The following is a 15,468-nucleotide window of genomic DNA, read 5'->3' on the forward strand; positions in this document are numbered from 1 at the left end:
TGGTCATGGTACCTTTTCTGCCATTGATCTCTCTCTTTCTTCTCCCTCTCTCCTCCCTTCATTACACTGGTCGCCACACGACGACCTTTGTGATAGTGACCATTTCCCGTTGATTATCACGCTCCCTTCCCGCTCCCCGATGGAGAGGTTACCTCGTTGGTCTTTCCACCGCGCCGATTGGCCTCTATATACTGCACAGGTCGAGTTTTCTCCCTCTTTGTCGGGTTGTATTGATGACGTCCTACGTGACGTGTCTGACGCGATTGTTCGCGCTGCTAACCTTGCTGTCCCGCGCTCATCTGGACAATTTCGTCGTCGGCAAGTCCCGTGGTGGAGTACGGCCATTGCCATTGCCATCCGTGATCGCCGTCGAGCTTTGCAACAGTTTAAGAGGCACCCATCTGTAGCCAGCCTTTCTACCTTTAAGCGCCTTCGCGCTAAAGCCCGTTATTTAATCAAACAGAGCAAGCGGATATGTTGGGAACGATTCGTTTCTTCCCTTGGTTCCACTGTCCCTCTGTCACGGGTATGGGCTACACTTCGCTCTCTCCAAGGTTGCCATCGGCAGTCCACCCTCCCAGGCCTTCACCTCCCAGATGGCATTTGTACGGACCCATTAGTTCTCGCAGAACATCTTGCGACCCATTTTGCAGTGGCATCAGCGTCGGCCTCCTATCCAGCTGCTTTCCTTCATCAAAAACAGCAGGCTGAAGCTGTCACCTTATGTTTCACCACTTGTGAGTCAGAATCTTACAACGAACCTTTCACTGAATGGGAATTTCTTTCTGCTCTATCTGCTTCTCATGATACAGCTCCTGGCCCAGATTCCATTCATAACCAGCTGCTTCAACATCTCAGTGCTCCACAACGGCACCATCTTCTTCGGGTGTTTAACCGTATCTGGCTCCAGGGTGACTTCCCTTCTCAGTGGAGGGATAGCATTGTGGTTCCTGTCCTTAAGCCTGGTCAGAACCCCCTATCTGTTGACAGCTATCGGCCAATTAGTTTGACCAATGTTGGTTGTAAGTTACTTGAACGGCTGGTAGCCCGTCGGCTCACTTGGGTCCTCGAATCTCGGGATCTATTGTCCCCTTACCAGTGTGGCTTTCGAGAGGGACGATCTCCAATCGATCATTTGCTTCGCTTGGAATCCGCAGTTCGGCAGGCTTTTTCCCAGCGCCGCCATTTGGTTGCAGTGTTTTTTGACCTTCGCAAGGCCTATGACACGGCCTGGCGCCATCACATCTTACTAACCCTTCATCAGTGGGGTCTTTGGGGCCCACTCCCGATTTTTATCCGCCAGTTCCTGATCCATCAGTCATTCAGAGTTCGAGTTGGTACTGCTTTTAGTTCTCCACGGACCCAGGAGACGGGCATCCCACAGGGTTCTGTCTTGAGTGTCCTTCTTTTCCTCATTGCTATCGATGGACTTGTGGCCTCTGTCGGTCCCTTGGTCGCCCCTGCCCTGTATGTGGATGATTTCTGCATTTGGGTTAGTTCCTCCTCGATGCCATCTGCAGAACGGCAGCTCCAGGTGGCTATACGGCGTGCCTCTGCATGGACCCTCTCCCACGGGTTTCAATTCTCTCCTTTAAAATCGCGGGTGGTCCACTTCTGTCGCCGTACTACGGTCCACCCTGATCCAGAGCTCTATCTCGCTGCACAAAGATTGCCTGTGGTTCCACAGTTTCGTTTCCTAGGTCTTCTTTTCGACAACAAGCTCACTTGGCTGCCCCATATCAGACTCCTGAAGGTAGGATGTTTCCGTAAACTCAATGTCCTTCGCTTCCTTGCCCACTCCTCCTGGGGTGCGGACCGTTCCCTCCTCCTCCGTCTTTATCGTGCTCTAGTTCTGTCACGTTTGGACTATGGTTGTCAAGTTTATGGTTCAGCTGCTCCTTCCACGCTGCACGTGCTGGATCCAGTCCACCATCGTGGTATGCGTTTGGCCACCGGTGCCTTCCCTACTAGCCCTGTTGATAGTCTCCTGGTTGAAGCTGGGATCCCCCCCCTTTCTGTTCGGCGGTCCCAGCTTCTGGTGTCTTATGCCCTTACTATCCGTTCTTCTCCCGCTCATCCTTCCTATTCTATCCTATTCCCAGACCATGGACGTCGCCCGCCTGACTCCCGCCCTCGGGCGGGTTTACCGGTTGGGCTGCGCCTTGCGTCTCTTACCCGTGATTTTCGGCTTCCTTCTTTGTCCTGTCTTCCTCGCTCCCTCCCCTCCACCCCTCCTTGGTTAGTTCCTCGGCCTCGAATTCGGATGGATCTCCGCCGCGGTCCGAAAGATTCCATCCCCCCGGTGGTGTTCCGTTCCTTTTTCCGCCAAATTTTATGGGAGTTTCGGGATGCTGTTGTTTTTTACACTGATGGCTCTAAATCTGCTGATCATGTTGGGTATGCTTTCACGTCCTTTGTTGGAACGGAAAATCATCTACTGCCACCCTCATGTGGGGTGTTCACTGCGGAATTGATGGCAATTTCCCGGGCCCTTACCTTTATTAAACAATCCCAACACAACCGCGTTTTGTTATGTACGGACTCGATGAGTGGCCTTCTTGCTATTGACCGGTGTTTTTCGCGCCATCCCTTGGTCTCTGCCATCCATGACCATCTCGCTGATCTTCACCGTGCTGCTTGTTGCATTGACTTCCTATGGGTCCCGGGCCATGTGGGTATCCCGGGTAATGAGCTCGCTGATCGTTTGGCTGGGGGAGCAGTTACTTACCCCCCGTTTTCTGTAACCCCTCCTGCAGCGGATTTACGGCTTCACATCAAATCCCACTTTGCACAGTCATGGGCCAATTCTTGGGAGGCTACTCCACTGTCTAATAAACTCCGTGCCATTAAGGTGAATACAGACCCATGGCGTTCTTCCTTTAGCCTCTCCCGCAAGGACTCGACCACACTGTGTCGTCTCCGCATTGGCCATACCAGGCTGACCCATGGTTTCCTTTTGCGTGATGAGCCACCCCCGCTATGTGGTTGTGGAGCCTTCCAGTCAGTGGCCCACATTTTGGTTGAATGCCCCCTTCTTTTGGCTCTGCGTGCTAAGTACAGACTCCCCCACACTTTACCTTTGATGTTGGCTGACGATTCCCGGATGGTCTCTCTGGTTCTAGGTTTCCTCCGGGAGAGTGGTTTTTATTCTCAGTTTTAAAGTTTTTAATCTCCCTCTGGTGTTGGGGCAGGGCGGTGAGTGTCTGGGTGTCTCCCACTGTAGGCAGTGTTCAGAGATTCCCGATTCACCTCCCTGACCGGAATCCTCTTTTCTTTCCCTTTTACTCTGTTTTTACCCCTTCTTTTTAAGGCTTGGTTAGTTTTTCTATTCCCATACGTACTTTCTGCATTATAGCAGTTGTACCTTTTAAGTCACAGGTGGTCTTGCCTATGCTGTTTCAGCATAGTGTTGGGTTCGTTCTCTTGCCAACTTCCCTCATTTGTTTTTACTAATGACAACGTGACTGCCCTTTTACGTTTCCCCTTTATCCGTTTTATTTTTCTGACTATACTGAGATGTCCCGTTAGCAGAATGCAGTCTATTTGCAACAAGGGACTGATGACCTTGCTGTTTGGTCCCTTTAACCTCAAACAACCAACCATCGGGACAGCAGCAAGTAGCCCCATGCTGTTGCTTGGTATTTTCCTAATGTCCGCAGTATTACAGTTTCATTTACTTCTGGTCATATCATCCTAGAAATACATGAAGACATCATCTTCGCTACGATGTCAACATGTGGGCAATACTACTTGCACGTTCGTCGCGTAGTCGACGTGAAACTCTATTCACAGATTCGAAGGAGCAGGTGGAAACACGTCATTAGTCATCAGGGTGTCAACCAGTGGAACTCTCCAACGCTGTTGATTCCAAGAACAGTAAGATCAGGTGATAACAATTTATACATTATACAAAAGAAATTAATCCGTCCCGTACTACATAGTGGGACAAAAATATTTTCTTCTCAGAAGTTCATGATTCATTTTTATCCTCCCACCTACCTTGGTGTGGTATGAAGTGAGAATTAAAATTTTTCGGGATCTGTAGCATAATGTGATTACTACCGTAGTCCCAGTCACAAACGTTGAACAAAATTAGGACCGCACGGAGTGACCACACGGTTTGAGGCACCACCTCGCGGATTACGCGGCATCTCGCGCCGGAGGTTGCGGGTCCTTCCTTAATCATGAGTGTTTGTGTTGCTCCTAGAATAAGTCAGTTTAAGTAGTGTGTAAGTCGAGGGACCGATGAGGTCAGCAGTTTGGTCCCTTAGGAATTCACACACATTTGAACATTTCTGAAAAAAAACCAGGGAGTCCTGTTGTTTCGTGCAACAGCCTGTTTGCTTTCATGCATTACTACCGCTCGCAGACGGTTATTTAAGAACATTTGAACATCTTCGATCTTCTAATGAACCTTTCGTTATTTTAGTAATTGCGGTTTCGAGAACGTGCAGCAAAGCAGAGCTGAAAGCGTAATTGCGCAAATACCTTCAATAACGTAGGGGCACACTGACTGCCAGATACCACAACGCGTTCCGTAGTACAGGTGACAGGCAACTACTGTGCCAAATATGTCAGGAAATGGTCCGAAAATCATGCTCCGCGAGCAAGCGGGCACTTCAAACAGATAAGCAACTGGGAATATCTGCCCTGCTACACTGCCTCACGTTTCTACCAAGAACAGGCACAGAATGTACATTAGAAGGGAGACACCCATGAATGAGCAGAGACAACTATATATGAAGCTTCAGTCTCATTACCACCAAGCAGGTACAGGGTTCATTCTTGTGGTAATTAAAGTAATTTTGCAGATAATTTCTTAACAAATATGACCGTTTGCTATGCAACTGAAATGGGTCACTGTACATGTTGTGCATGTTGCAGTTAGCTCGCTGCACTCCAGCTTTCTCTAGTGTGAAGCGTGCTGCACATTAATTATTTGGGTGTATAGGCCTAAACTCATATGGATTAAACGTGAATTAAGGTTATCACACTCACATACTTACCATTATCACTTAGTATATGTCTGAGTTTGTGTAAGATACCATTGTCAATTACCAGAGGTTTGCTCCACATTTGGTTCTTACTTCTACCAGTTTCTCTATACTCTCGTTTTTACTGCAGAAGTAAAAAGCAAATATAAAAAGTAAATTTCCTTCCATCGTATTCTTTTACTACGTGTGATTTGTATTGTACGTGGACATATAATTAAAACAGGGAAACGTCTACTTTTTAATAACTTCCATGCATATGAACTGTGAAGTGATCGCTAAGTAAATGTTGTAGTTGGACAGTTGTTTTTATGTATTCTAGCTTGAAAATACTGTAGAAGAAAGGCCTGTCAGGTGTCGCAGTGAAGCAGCCTCCTGAGAGGCAGACAGTTTTACAAAGAGCTGCAGCTGGCGACCCCCAAGGGAACTCCCCATCACACCCTCTCACGCGAAATGGTACGCGGATAGCCCGTCAAAAACTAAACGCAGATCGAGCATGGAATGAAAACAAGGTGTGCGGAGATGTGCAAAAAGAAGCAAAATAGAAACAGGGAACGGTCCAAGCTATCGATGTATCACATCGATGTATCACATCGAGGGACTAGCACAGGGACACGCGTCGGTGTTATGTGGTCACGGCGTTGGACTGCAAAGAGGAAGATCGGTGTTCAAATCTACCTTGTGCCCCAATTGTTTTCCCATAAAATTATGAGCTGGCCGTCCGGTCATTAACATATCAGTTTTCTTTCTGCAGTCTTGACAGTTGCAAAACTCCACATTTTTGTTGTAAAAAGAGTCGTGTGCTAAAAATATACTACTGTCGCTAGGAAATGATGAATATTGAGAGAAGACGAGATGCCACATACACTTCTGACGGAAGTGAAAACAAATAAACGGACGTGAACTATGCTATAGCAAAGGAATAAGTTAAGACTTCCAAAAAGGAACGCAACAACCGTAACATGTGTTCATTTGGTACAACACGTAGACAGTTTGTTCATAGGTACACATCACGTGATCCTAGTGTCGCTTGCCACAACGGGGCCCCAGGCTTTACAGCATATTTTCCCTTCCGTGCTGCATTTGTATGCTCTTACTCTTCTTCCTCTCCCTTGGAACGTGTCTAGAGTGTGACTCCGTAGGCTTTCCTGGCGTAATAAATCTTCAAAGCCTCTTTGCGTTTGCTGCCGGATACTAAAAATGAGTACTGATGCCAAGGCTGCAAGTCGGTGTCCTTTATAGGCATCCGTACCGTACATGGGTTGCTGCCCTCAAAGAATGGACAGGTGGCGCCGCCCTTGGAACACCGGCGGTAACGATTTATCGCACTACGACGGTTCTCGAACATTCGGAGTGGCCACACCGAAGAAAGTTCAGTAGTACAAGGTTCCACATCTTGCTACAGGAAACACATTGTTTCCATTAATCAAATTATCTGCCAGCCAAACTTCACTTGCTCTTCATAAACACTGCTCAAAATATCGGAAGTGTTGATAACTACCACAGTTTCGTCAAATTTCATACCGTGTCCCTCGTTTGAACAATGTTCTGCTACCGCCGGTTTTACCGGCTGTTGTAGCGTCGTATGAAGGCGATGGTCCATGCATCTGTAATATTATGAACCGTGTGTATCTAACAGCCGATGTAAGCCTTTCCACATCCACATGATACTTTGTATATACCAGGCTTTCTAAGCTCCCTATCTTCCACGGAGCCGCGTAGTGCCCTAATATTGGAAGGTCAACGGAACAAACTGTTAAAACGCTTTAAGTTCTTCAGATGTTAAGGAACAAAATCCACCGATCTGTGCTCCTCTTAATGCATCTCCGGTGATGCTCCAAAAAACTCCATAATCCGACGAATACAATACGAATTGTTTTCCTACTGCCAAGAAATGCGCAAGTTCTTAAGTTAAACTGTCCGCGTCGGAAATCGCATATGCTCTGCGTACCAGGATCCTAAGGATGCTACGGCATTGGTATGGTGGATGACAACTCTTCGCCTGCAGGTACTGATCAGTGTGCGTCGGCTTCGGGTGAACACTATCCCAGAGTCATCACTTAACATGTCTGGGCTGACGTGCCGTGGTCCATACATAACTCTCTCCCCTGACGTTTCAACTTCACCTTCGCCTTCGCCTGCGGAAGGCATCCTCTGAGGACAATCGGCGAACTGCAACGAGAGTGCGAGTAAGCGCCGCATATATAATCCATCCACAGGGCGCCGCTGTCAATCACTTGACGTCTGTGCTATGATCTCTGATACTGCCAACTTTATCAATTGCAATTAATCGATTGTCACTCCGTTGCTGCAATGTTGACATCTGTATCTTATCCAACTTAATACCTTGATCTTTCCTATTAAAATTATTGCAGTGTTGGGCAATCTCAATGGCCTCTCTGTACATTCGCACATAATAATGCGACGTCTTTGCTATTACGGTCGTCTCACTAAACTTTCTTTCATGACCACCTTCCCGAAACACCTGTTCCGCTACAGCCGATTTATCAATATATTCGTGGCGGTTGTTGCTTTTATGTTCACCCAGACGGGTGTTGACGCGTCTTTCTGTTGTGCCTATATAGACTTTCCACAACTGCATGGAATTTTATAGACAACTGGCGTGGCTAGAGGATGTCGTTTGTCTTTTGCGGATCTTAAACATTGTTTTATTTTCGTGGTGGGTCTGATGACAGTTTCCGCATCGTACTTTCTAAAAACTTTCCAATGCGATCAGTGACCTTACTCCCCCTGCGGGTCCGGGGATTAGAATAGGCCCGAGGTATTCCTGCCTGTCGTGAGAGGTGACTGAAAGGAGTCCATCCCCCTCACGGGGGTAGTTAGCGCCTGCGTCCGGAGACGGACGGTTCCTCGACCTATTATTGTGGTCTTTCTGGTTTTTCACTTCTCGTTTCTTCCTTCCTTTTGTTGGTTCCTTTCTTTGCTCTTCTCCACATCAATGTCTTCCTTACTCTTTCCCTTGACTTCTCCTTGCCTCCTCATTGCCTTCTTCTCCTTGCCTCCTCATTGCCTTCTTCTCCTTGCCTCCTCATTGCCTTCTTCTCCTTGCCTCCTCATTGCCTTCTTCTCCTAGCCTTCTCTGGTCTCCACCTCAGCGTTTGAGACAGTCTGTCCTCTTTCTCCCTCTCTCTCTTCTTTTTCCTCTTCTTCCTTCCTCCCTGTGCGTGCCTGAAGGCCGACCCACGCGTTCGCACGCGTAGCCGGTGACGGGGTAACGCGTAAGACCCCGCCCTGGGTAGACATGTAAGGCACGCGCGTACCCCCTGGTAAAGGCCAGGCCCGGGGAGGGGTCATTGCCTGAGCTGATACCTTCTGACCATGCCGATTGGTCCCTCCGTCTGTTTCTCGGGAGGTGTGACCTGAGGTGTAAACATTCACCTAAGGCGGGAGTGCCCTCCGAGAGGGTCCCCACAAGGAAGGAGCGCGCCATCGGAGACGCTGGCAATCATGGGGGATTCCTCCGCAATGGATTCTACTCCATCTCTCTCGACTTCTGCCCAAAAACGGAAACGTGACCAGCCACCAGTGACAAAAGTACTACCGCCTGCCCCACAGTTCCTCGTCGTTTCTCGATCTGAGGACGGAAAGGATTTTTCCTCTGTCAACCCTTTCGTTATCCAGAAGGGCGTAGATGCCATAGCCGGATCTGTCAAATCTTGTACCAGGTTGCGTAACGGTACCTTTTTACTAGAAACTGAGAGTGCCTTTCAGGCACAAAAACTGCTTCGGGCCACACTCCTGTACACGTTCCCTGTCCGGGTGGAGGCCCACCGAACTTTGAATACGTCTCGTGGTGTAGTCTATACTAGCTCCCTCGACGGATTGACTGACGAGGTGCTTCAATCTTTCCTCGCTGAGCAGAGCGTGACAGCTGTCCATAGAGTCATGAAAAAGGTCAACAATGACCTTGTACCGACCCGGACACTTTTCTTGACCTTCGATAGTGTTAAGCTGCCATCGCGCATCAAGGCGGGCTACGAGGTTATTTCTGTTCGCCCCTATGTCCCGACACCTACGCGCTGCTACCAGTGTCAGCGTTTCAATCACACTCGACAGTCTTGTTCCAATGCGGCTAAATGTGTCACTTGTGGCAGGGATGCCCATGAGGGTGACTGTCCACCTCCGTCTCCTCGTTGTGTGAACTGTCAGGGTGACCATGCCGCATCCTCCCGCGACTGTCCTGTCTATAAGGAAGAACGCTGTATCCAAGAAATTCGGTCAAAGAGAAAGTGTCCACCTCGTCTGCTCGCAAGCTATTGGCTAGTAGGAAGCCCACGTTGCTCCCAGCGGGGAAATACAGTACTGTCCTCGCCTCTCCTCGGACTATCCGGGAGGTAGCAACCCAGACACGCGATCTCACCTTCAGCACCACGGTCGTCCGTTCGGCCAGTGCTAAGATCGCGCGGTCGACGTCTCCTCTTCCTCCCATCACCCCACAGACACCAGCCCCTTCCTCAGCTTCTGCTAAGACGAAGACCCCGAAGTCAGATACACGGGCCTTCAAGAAGGAACCATCCCGTGCAGACTTCCTCCGTACCTCGACCTCCCAGCCTTCGACCGGTACTTCACCAAACGTCCTTCCAAAAAGGCGCATAGGAAGCACAGTTCTCCTTCTCCGCCACGGCGCATTTCTTCTCCTGCGCCACCCAGCGGTTGCCGCCCCAGGCCGTCATCCGTTTCGCCTGGCCGCACCGCTGGTATCCGTACATCTGGCCGTTCACCGGCGGAGGAAGCTCCCCCTCCCGGCCATCCTCCCGAGATGGCCGATGACCCTATAGACCCAATGGACGATGACTGTCCGCCTACTGATAGCGGCGGCAGTGCTCGCTCGAAGCCAGGCCCTAAGCGGCCTTCGAGGTGACCAGTTCTATCATCTTCCCTTTCTTACGATGGCACTTATTCACTGGAATATTCGCAGCATTCGCTCCAACCGAGAGGACTTGAAGTTGCTCCTCCGCTTGCACCGTCCGCTCGTCGTAGCCCTCCAGGAAACGAAGCTACGCCCATGCGATCAAATTGCCTTGGCACACTACACCTCTGTGCATTTTGACCTACCCGCTGTGGTAGGTATCCCAGCTCATGGAGGGGTTATGTTGCTGGTCCGGGATGATATTTACCACGAACCCGTCACGTTGCACACCGGCCTGCAGGCAGTTGCCATCCGCATTACTCTCCCCACTTTTACGTTTTCCTTTTGTACTGTTTACACTCCATCGTCATCTGCCGTTACCAAGGCAGACATGATGCAACTTATTGCTCAGCTACCTGCACCATTTTTGTTAACTGTCCTCCAGCCTCGGACAGCTTCTTGTTGTGTCCCTTCGTCCGATTTTAGCAGGGTCATTTGTCGGCGCATTTTATCGCTGTGGCATGCCGATTGGGCTGCACTTACAGACTTCAATGCCCACCATCCCCTTTGGGGCTCTCCAGCATCCTGCCCGAGGGGCTCCTTGTTAGCAGACCTTTTCAACCAGCTCAATCTTGTCTGCCTCAATACTGGCGCCCCTACTTTTCTTTCGGACACATCTCACACCTATTCCCGTTTAAACCTCTCTATATGTACTCCCCAACTTGCACGCCGGTTTGAGTGGTATGCACTTTCTGATACATATTCGAGTGACCACTTCCCGTGTGTTATCCATCTTCTGCAGCATACCCCCTCTCCGTGCTTCTCTAATTGGACCATCTCCAAGGCAGACTGGGGGCTCTTCTCTTCCAGGGCGGCCTTTCAGGATCAGACCTTCACAAGCTGCGATCGTCAGGTCGCACACCTCACGGAAGTCATTCTCGCTGCTGCTGAATATTCCATCCCTCACCCTCCTTCTCCACGTCGCGTACCGGTCCCCTGGTGGACCGCAGCATGTAGAGACGCTTTACGTGCTCGTCGACGTGCTTTACGCACATTTAAACGCCACCCTACAGTGGCGAATTGTATCAATTATAAACGATTACGTGCTCAGTGTCGTCGTATTATCAAAGAAAGCAAGAAAGCCAGCTGGGCTGCTTTCACAAGCACCTTCAAGAGTTTTACTCCTTCTACTGTTGTCTGGGGTAGCCTGCGCCGGCTATCTGGCACTAAGGTCCACTCACCAGTTTCTGGCTTGAAGGTCGCGAATGACGTCCTTGTGGCCTCTGAGGCTGTCTCCAATGCCTTCGGCCGCTTTTTCGCAGAGGTTTCGAGCTCCGCTCATTACCACCCTTCCTTCCTCCCCCGCAAACAGGCAGAGGAGGCTAGGCCACCTAACTTCCGCTCCTCGAATTGTGAAAGTTATAATGCCCCATTCACCATGCGGGAACTCGAAAACGCACTTGGCCGATCATGGTCCTCCGCTCCAGGGCCAGATTCTATTCATATTCAGATGCTGAAGAACCTTTCTCCTGCGGGTAAAGGTTTTCTTCTTCATACATACAATCGCATCTCGATTGAGGGACATGTTCCCGCATGCTGGCGCGAGTCTATTGTTGTCCCGATTCCTAAGCTGGGGAAGGACAAGCACTTGCCTTCCAGTTATCGACCTATCTCGCTTACCAGCTGTGTCTGTAAAGTGATGGAGCGAATGGTTAACTCTCGATTGGTTTGGCTGCTCGAGTCTCGACGCCTACATACCAATGTACAATGTGGATTTCATAGGCGTCGCTCTGCTGTTGACCATCTGGTTACCTTGTCGACCTTCATTATGAATAACTTCTTCCGGAAGCGCCCAACCGCGGCTGTGTTCTTTGATTTGGAGAAGGCTTACGACACCTGTTGGAGGGCGGGCATTCTCCGCACCATGCATACATGGGGCCTTCGCGGTCGCCTCCCTCTTTTTATTCGTTCCTCTTTAATGGATCGACGGTTCAGGGTACGTGTGGGTTCTGTCCTGTCAGACACCTTTCGCCAGGAGAATAGGGTGCCACAGGGCTCAGTTTTGAGCGTCGCTCTCTTCGCCATCGCGATCAATCCAATAATGGATTGCCTCCCAGCTGATGTGTCAGGCTCCCTTTTCGTGGACGATATTACCATCTATTGTAGCGCGCAGTGTACACGGGTCCTGGAGCGCTGTCTTCAGCGTTCTCGTGACTGTCTTTACTCCTGGAGTGTCGCCAATGGCTTCCGTTTTTCTGCCGAGAAGACGGTCTGTATTAACTTCCGGCGCTACAAAGAGTTTCTCCCACCATCCTTACGACTGGGTCGCGTTGCACTCCCAATCGTGGAGACAACAAAATTTTTAGGCCTTACATTTGACAGGAAACTTAGCTGGTCTCCACATGTCATATTTGGCCGCCCGTTGTACCCGTTCCTTAAATGTCCTCCGTGTTCTCAGTGGTATGTCGTGGGGAGCAGATCGAACCGTCCTTCGTCTATATCGGTCGATTGTCCGCTCCAAGCTGGATTATGGGAGCTTCGTATACTACTCTGCACGGCCATCCATCTTACGCCGCCTCAACTCCATACAACATCGGGGTTTACGACTTGCGATCGGAGCATTTTATACCAGTCCCGTAGAGAGTCTTCATGCTGACGCTGGCGAATTGCCACTATCCTACTGGCGCGATATACTGCTTCGTCGGTATGCCTGTCGGCTACTGTCAATGCCCGACCATTCGTCTTATCGTTCCTTTTTTGACGACTCTCTCGACCGTCAATACGGGTTGTATGTCTCTGCCCTGCTACCCCCTGGAGTTCGCTTTCGTCGCCTCCTTCAACACCTTAATTTTTCACTCCCTGCAACCTTTCGAGTGGGCGAGAGCCACACGCCACCTTGGCTCCAGGCTCAGGTCCGCGTTCACCTTGACCTCAGCTCGCTCCCAAAAGAGGTTACCCCCGGTTCGGTCTACCACTCCCGTTTTTTGGAACTTTGTTCGAAGTTCATTAATATGACCTTCATTTATACAGATGGCTCTAAGACCAATGATGAGGTCGGGTGTTCTTTTATTGTCGGGGCACAAAGTTTCAAATACCGGCTCCATGGCCATTGTTCGGTCTTCACAGCTGAGCTCTTTGCCCTCTACCAGGCTGTTCTTTACATCTGCCGCCACCGACATTCTGCTTATGTCATCTGCTCCGACTCCCTGAGCGCCATCCAGAGCCTCAGTGATCCGTACCCGGTTCACCCTCTCGTACACCGGATCCAACGCTCTCTTCAGCAGCTGGTGGACGTCGGTTCTCCGGTTAGCTTTATGTGGGTTCCTGGCCATGTCGGTATCCCTGGGAACAAAGCTGCAGATGCCGCGGCCAAGGCAGTGGTCCTCCAGCCTTGGACAGCTTCTTGTTGTGTCCCTTCGTCCGATTTTAGCAGGGTCATTTGTCGGCGCATTTTATCGCTGTGGCATGCCGATTGGGCTGCACTTACAGACAACAAGCTTCGGGCCTTAAAACCACTTCCCGTGGCTTGGACGTCCTCCTCACGCCCTTCTCGGCGGGAGGAGGTAGTTTTGGCCTGGTTAAGAATTGGACACTGCCGATTCAGCCATCGCCATCTGCTGACGGCTGCGCCGGCGCCGTTCTGCCCATGTGGGCACTTGCTGACGGTTCGACACATTTTACTCTCCTGTCCAGATTTTAACACACTGCGTCTAGATCTTCACCTGCCAAGTACTTTCGATGCCATTTTAGCGGATGACCCACGAGCAGCTGCTCGTGTTCTTCATTTTATCAATTTGACAAACCTCTCTAAGGACATTTGATGATGCTGTTTTTTAATCCTATGCCTGTCAGTCTGTCTTTTATTGTGTTTTCCCTTTTAGTTGTTGTTGTCGACTTGCGCCTCGCGGTGCATTATTAGTCAGGGCGCTAATGACCATTGAAGTTGTGCGCCCTAAAACCACAAAAAAAAAAATCTCCTTTTCCTACCTCAGCCGGTGAGTACCTCTATTCCTTCCGATGTTGTCAGGATGTGGTGTCCGTTTAGCATCGCCAGTGGTTTTCCCTTCGCGGGAATACGCTTAGGCTTATTAAGCCTCTCCCAGTGGCTTGGACGACCTCCTCTCAGCTCTCCCGCTGGGAGAAGATTACTTCAACAAGGCTGCGTATTGGGCACTACCTTTTTACCCATGGTCATTTGCTAAGTTGCGCTATCCCACCACATTGTACACATTGCGTCCAAGTTTTAACTGTCCGCCACTTCCTATTGGAATGCCCTTTTTTTAACAATATAAGTTCCAGCTTGGGTTTGCCGTCAGGTCATTGAATTTTTAGTTCTGGACGTCCATTTGTATCTGTTGCTCTTCAGCCCTCTTTCCGCGTGCTTGTTTTTAGCTGTCTCGTATTCTGTCCATTGGGACTGACGTACAGACGTTAAACTCCTCTCCGTGTTTGCGTTCTGTAGTTGTAACTTGTGCACCTATGACTCCATTTGCTTTTTGCACCCTAAAACAAAACAACACAAACAGGTCGGTCAGCCAGCGTGCGACTGGCTGACCTCTTCTCAGACTGTCTCTTCACTTTTCTTCCGGACTGGCGGGCAGGCGCTGACTTCAGGCTGTAATATTTGCGTATGACTCAGGACTTTCCTGGTTTAATTTTAGTAACCGTTCCAAGAGCATTTTGTTACAGCCTAAAGTTAGCGCCTGCCTGACTAGCTGTGAAGGTTGTTAGTCAGCAACAGAATCAAAATGGTGCCCTACGACACAGAAGAGTTTCCTTGCAGTACAAGACGTTGCATTAATATGCTTCAGATTATGAGAGGCAAACCAAAACCAGAATATTGTTATTGAGCCCTCTGAGGTTCCACTCGGAGGTGACTGACCTTAGGGTGGAGACTTCTGGAGACAGTCAAGGGGATGCAGCTGTTCCAGTTTTTGCGGCATGGCAGAAAGTTCTCTTACAGTCCCTCCAGGAAACGCCCAGATGGGCAGCAGGAGTTTTGAATTAAGTGCTGTTGGCAAGTGACGCGATGGTACCGATGATCTCTTCCCCCCCCCCCCCCCCCCCCCCGAACAACTCACCCCCTCCTCATAACCCCTCCGTGACTCAAACCGCCTCATTGACACGAGTGTGACCTTCAAATAAGGCTAACGGTCAAGCATGGTGATAAAAGGTTTTACATGCACAGTTACGACGTTGAGCGCTTATCTCCAGTAAGTGCATGACGAAACACACAATACGATGGAATATCACGGATGCCACTACCCCTTGCTTATGATACACACCTGAAGAGCTCCCGTTTCATGCACGGAATTAAACCTTACGTAAGCTGCGCAGCACATGCCTACTGGAAGCCAGCTGCACCCTTAATGAGAGCCTTGAGCGAGTATCCAAAGTGACCAGCGTCAGGCATCTGTCATCACTTTTCCTTCAAAATGAAGTCCACTATCGATCATTCAATATATGGCACAACGCTACGTTGAAACGTTCGAAACAAATGATATTAAATTCCGTGGCGAGGGATTTTGTATTCTTCAGTCACGTGCCCGCTCACTAGCCTTCTTTTCTCTTCACTGATACCTGAAGTGATAATGGAAGTGCGCTATT

The sequence above is a fragment of the Schistocerca americana genome, chromosome 11, assembly GCF_021461395.2.
Source record: "Schistocerca americana isolate TAMUIC-IGC-003095 chromosome 11, iqSchAmer2.1, whole genome shotgun sequence".
NCBI classification, from domain to species: Eukaryota; Metazoa; Arthropoda; class Insecta; order Orthoptera; family Acrididae; genus Schistocerca; species Schistocerca americana.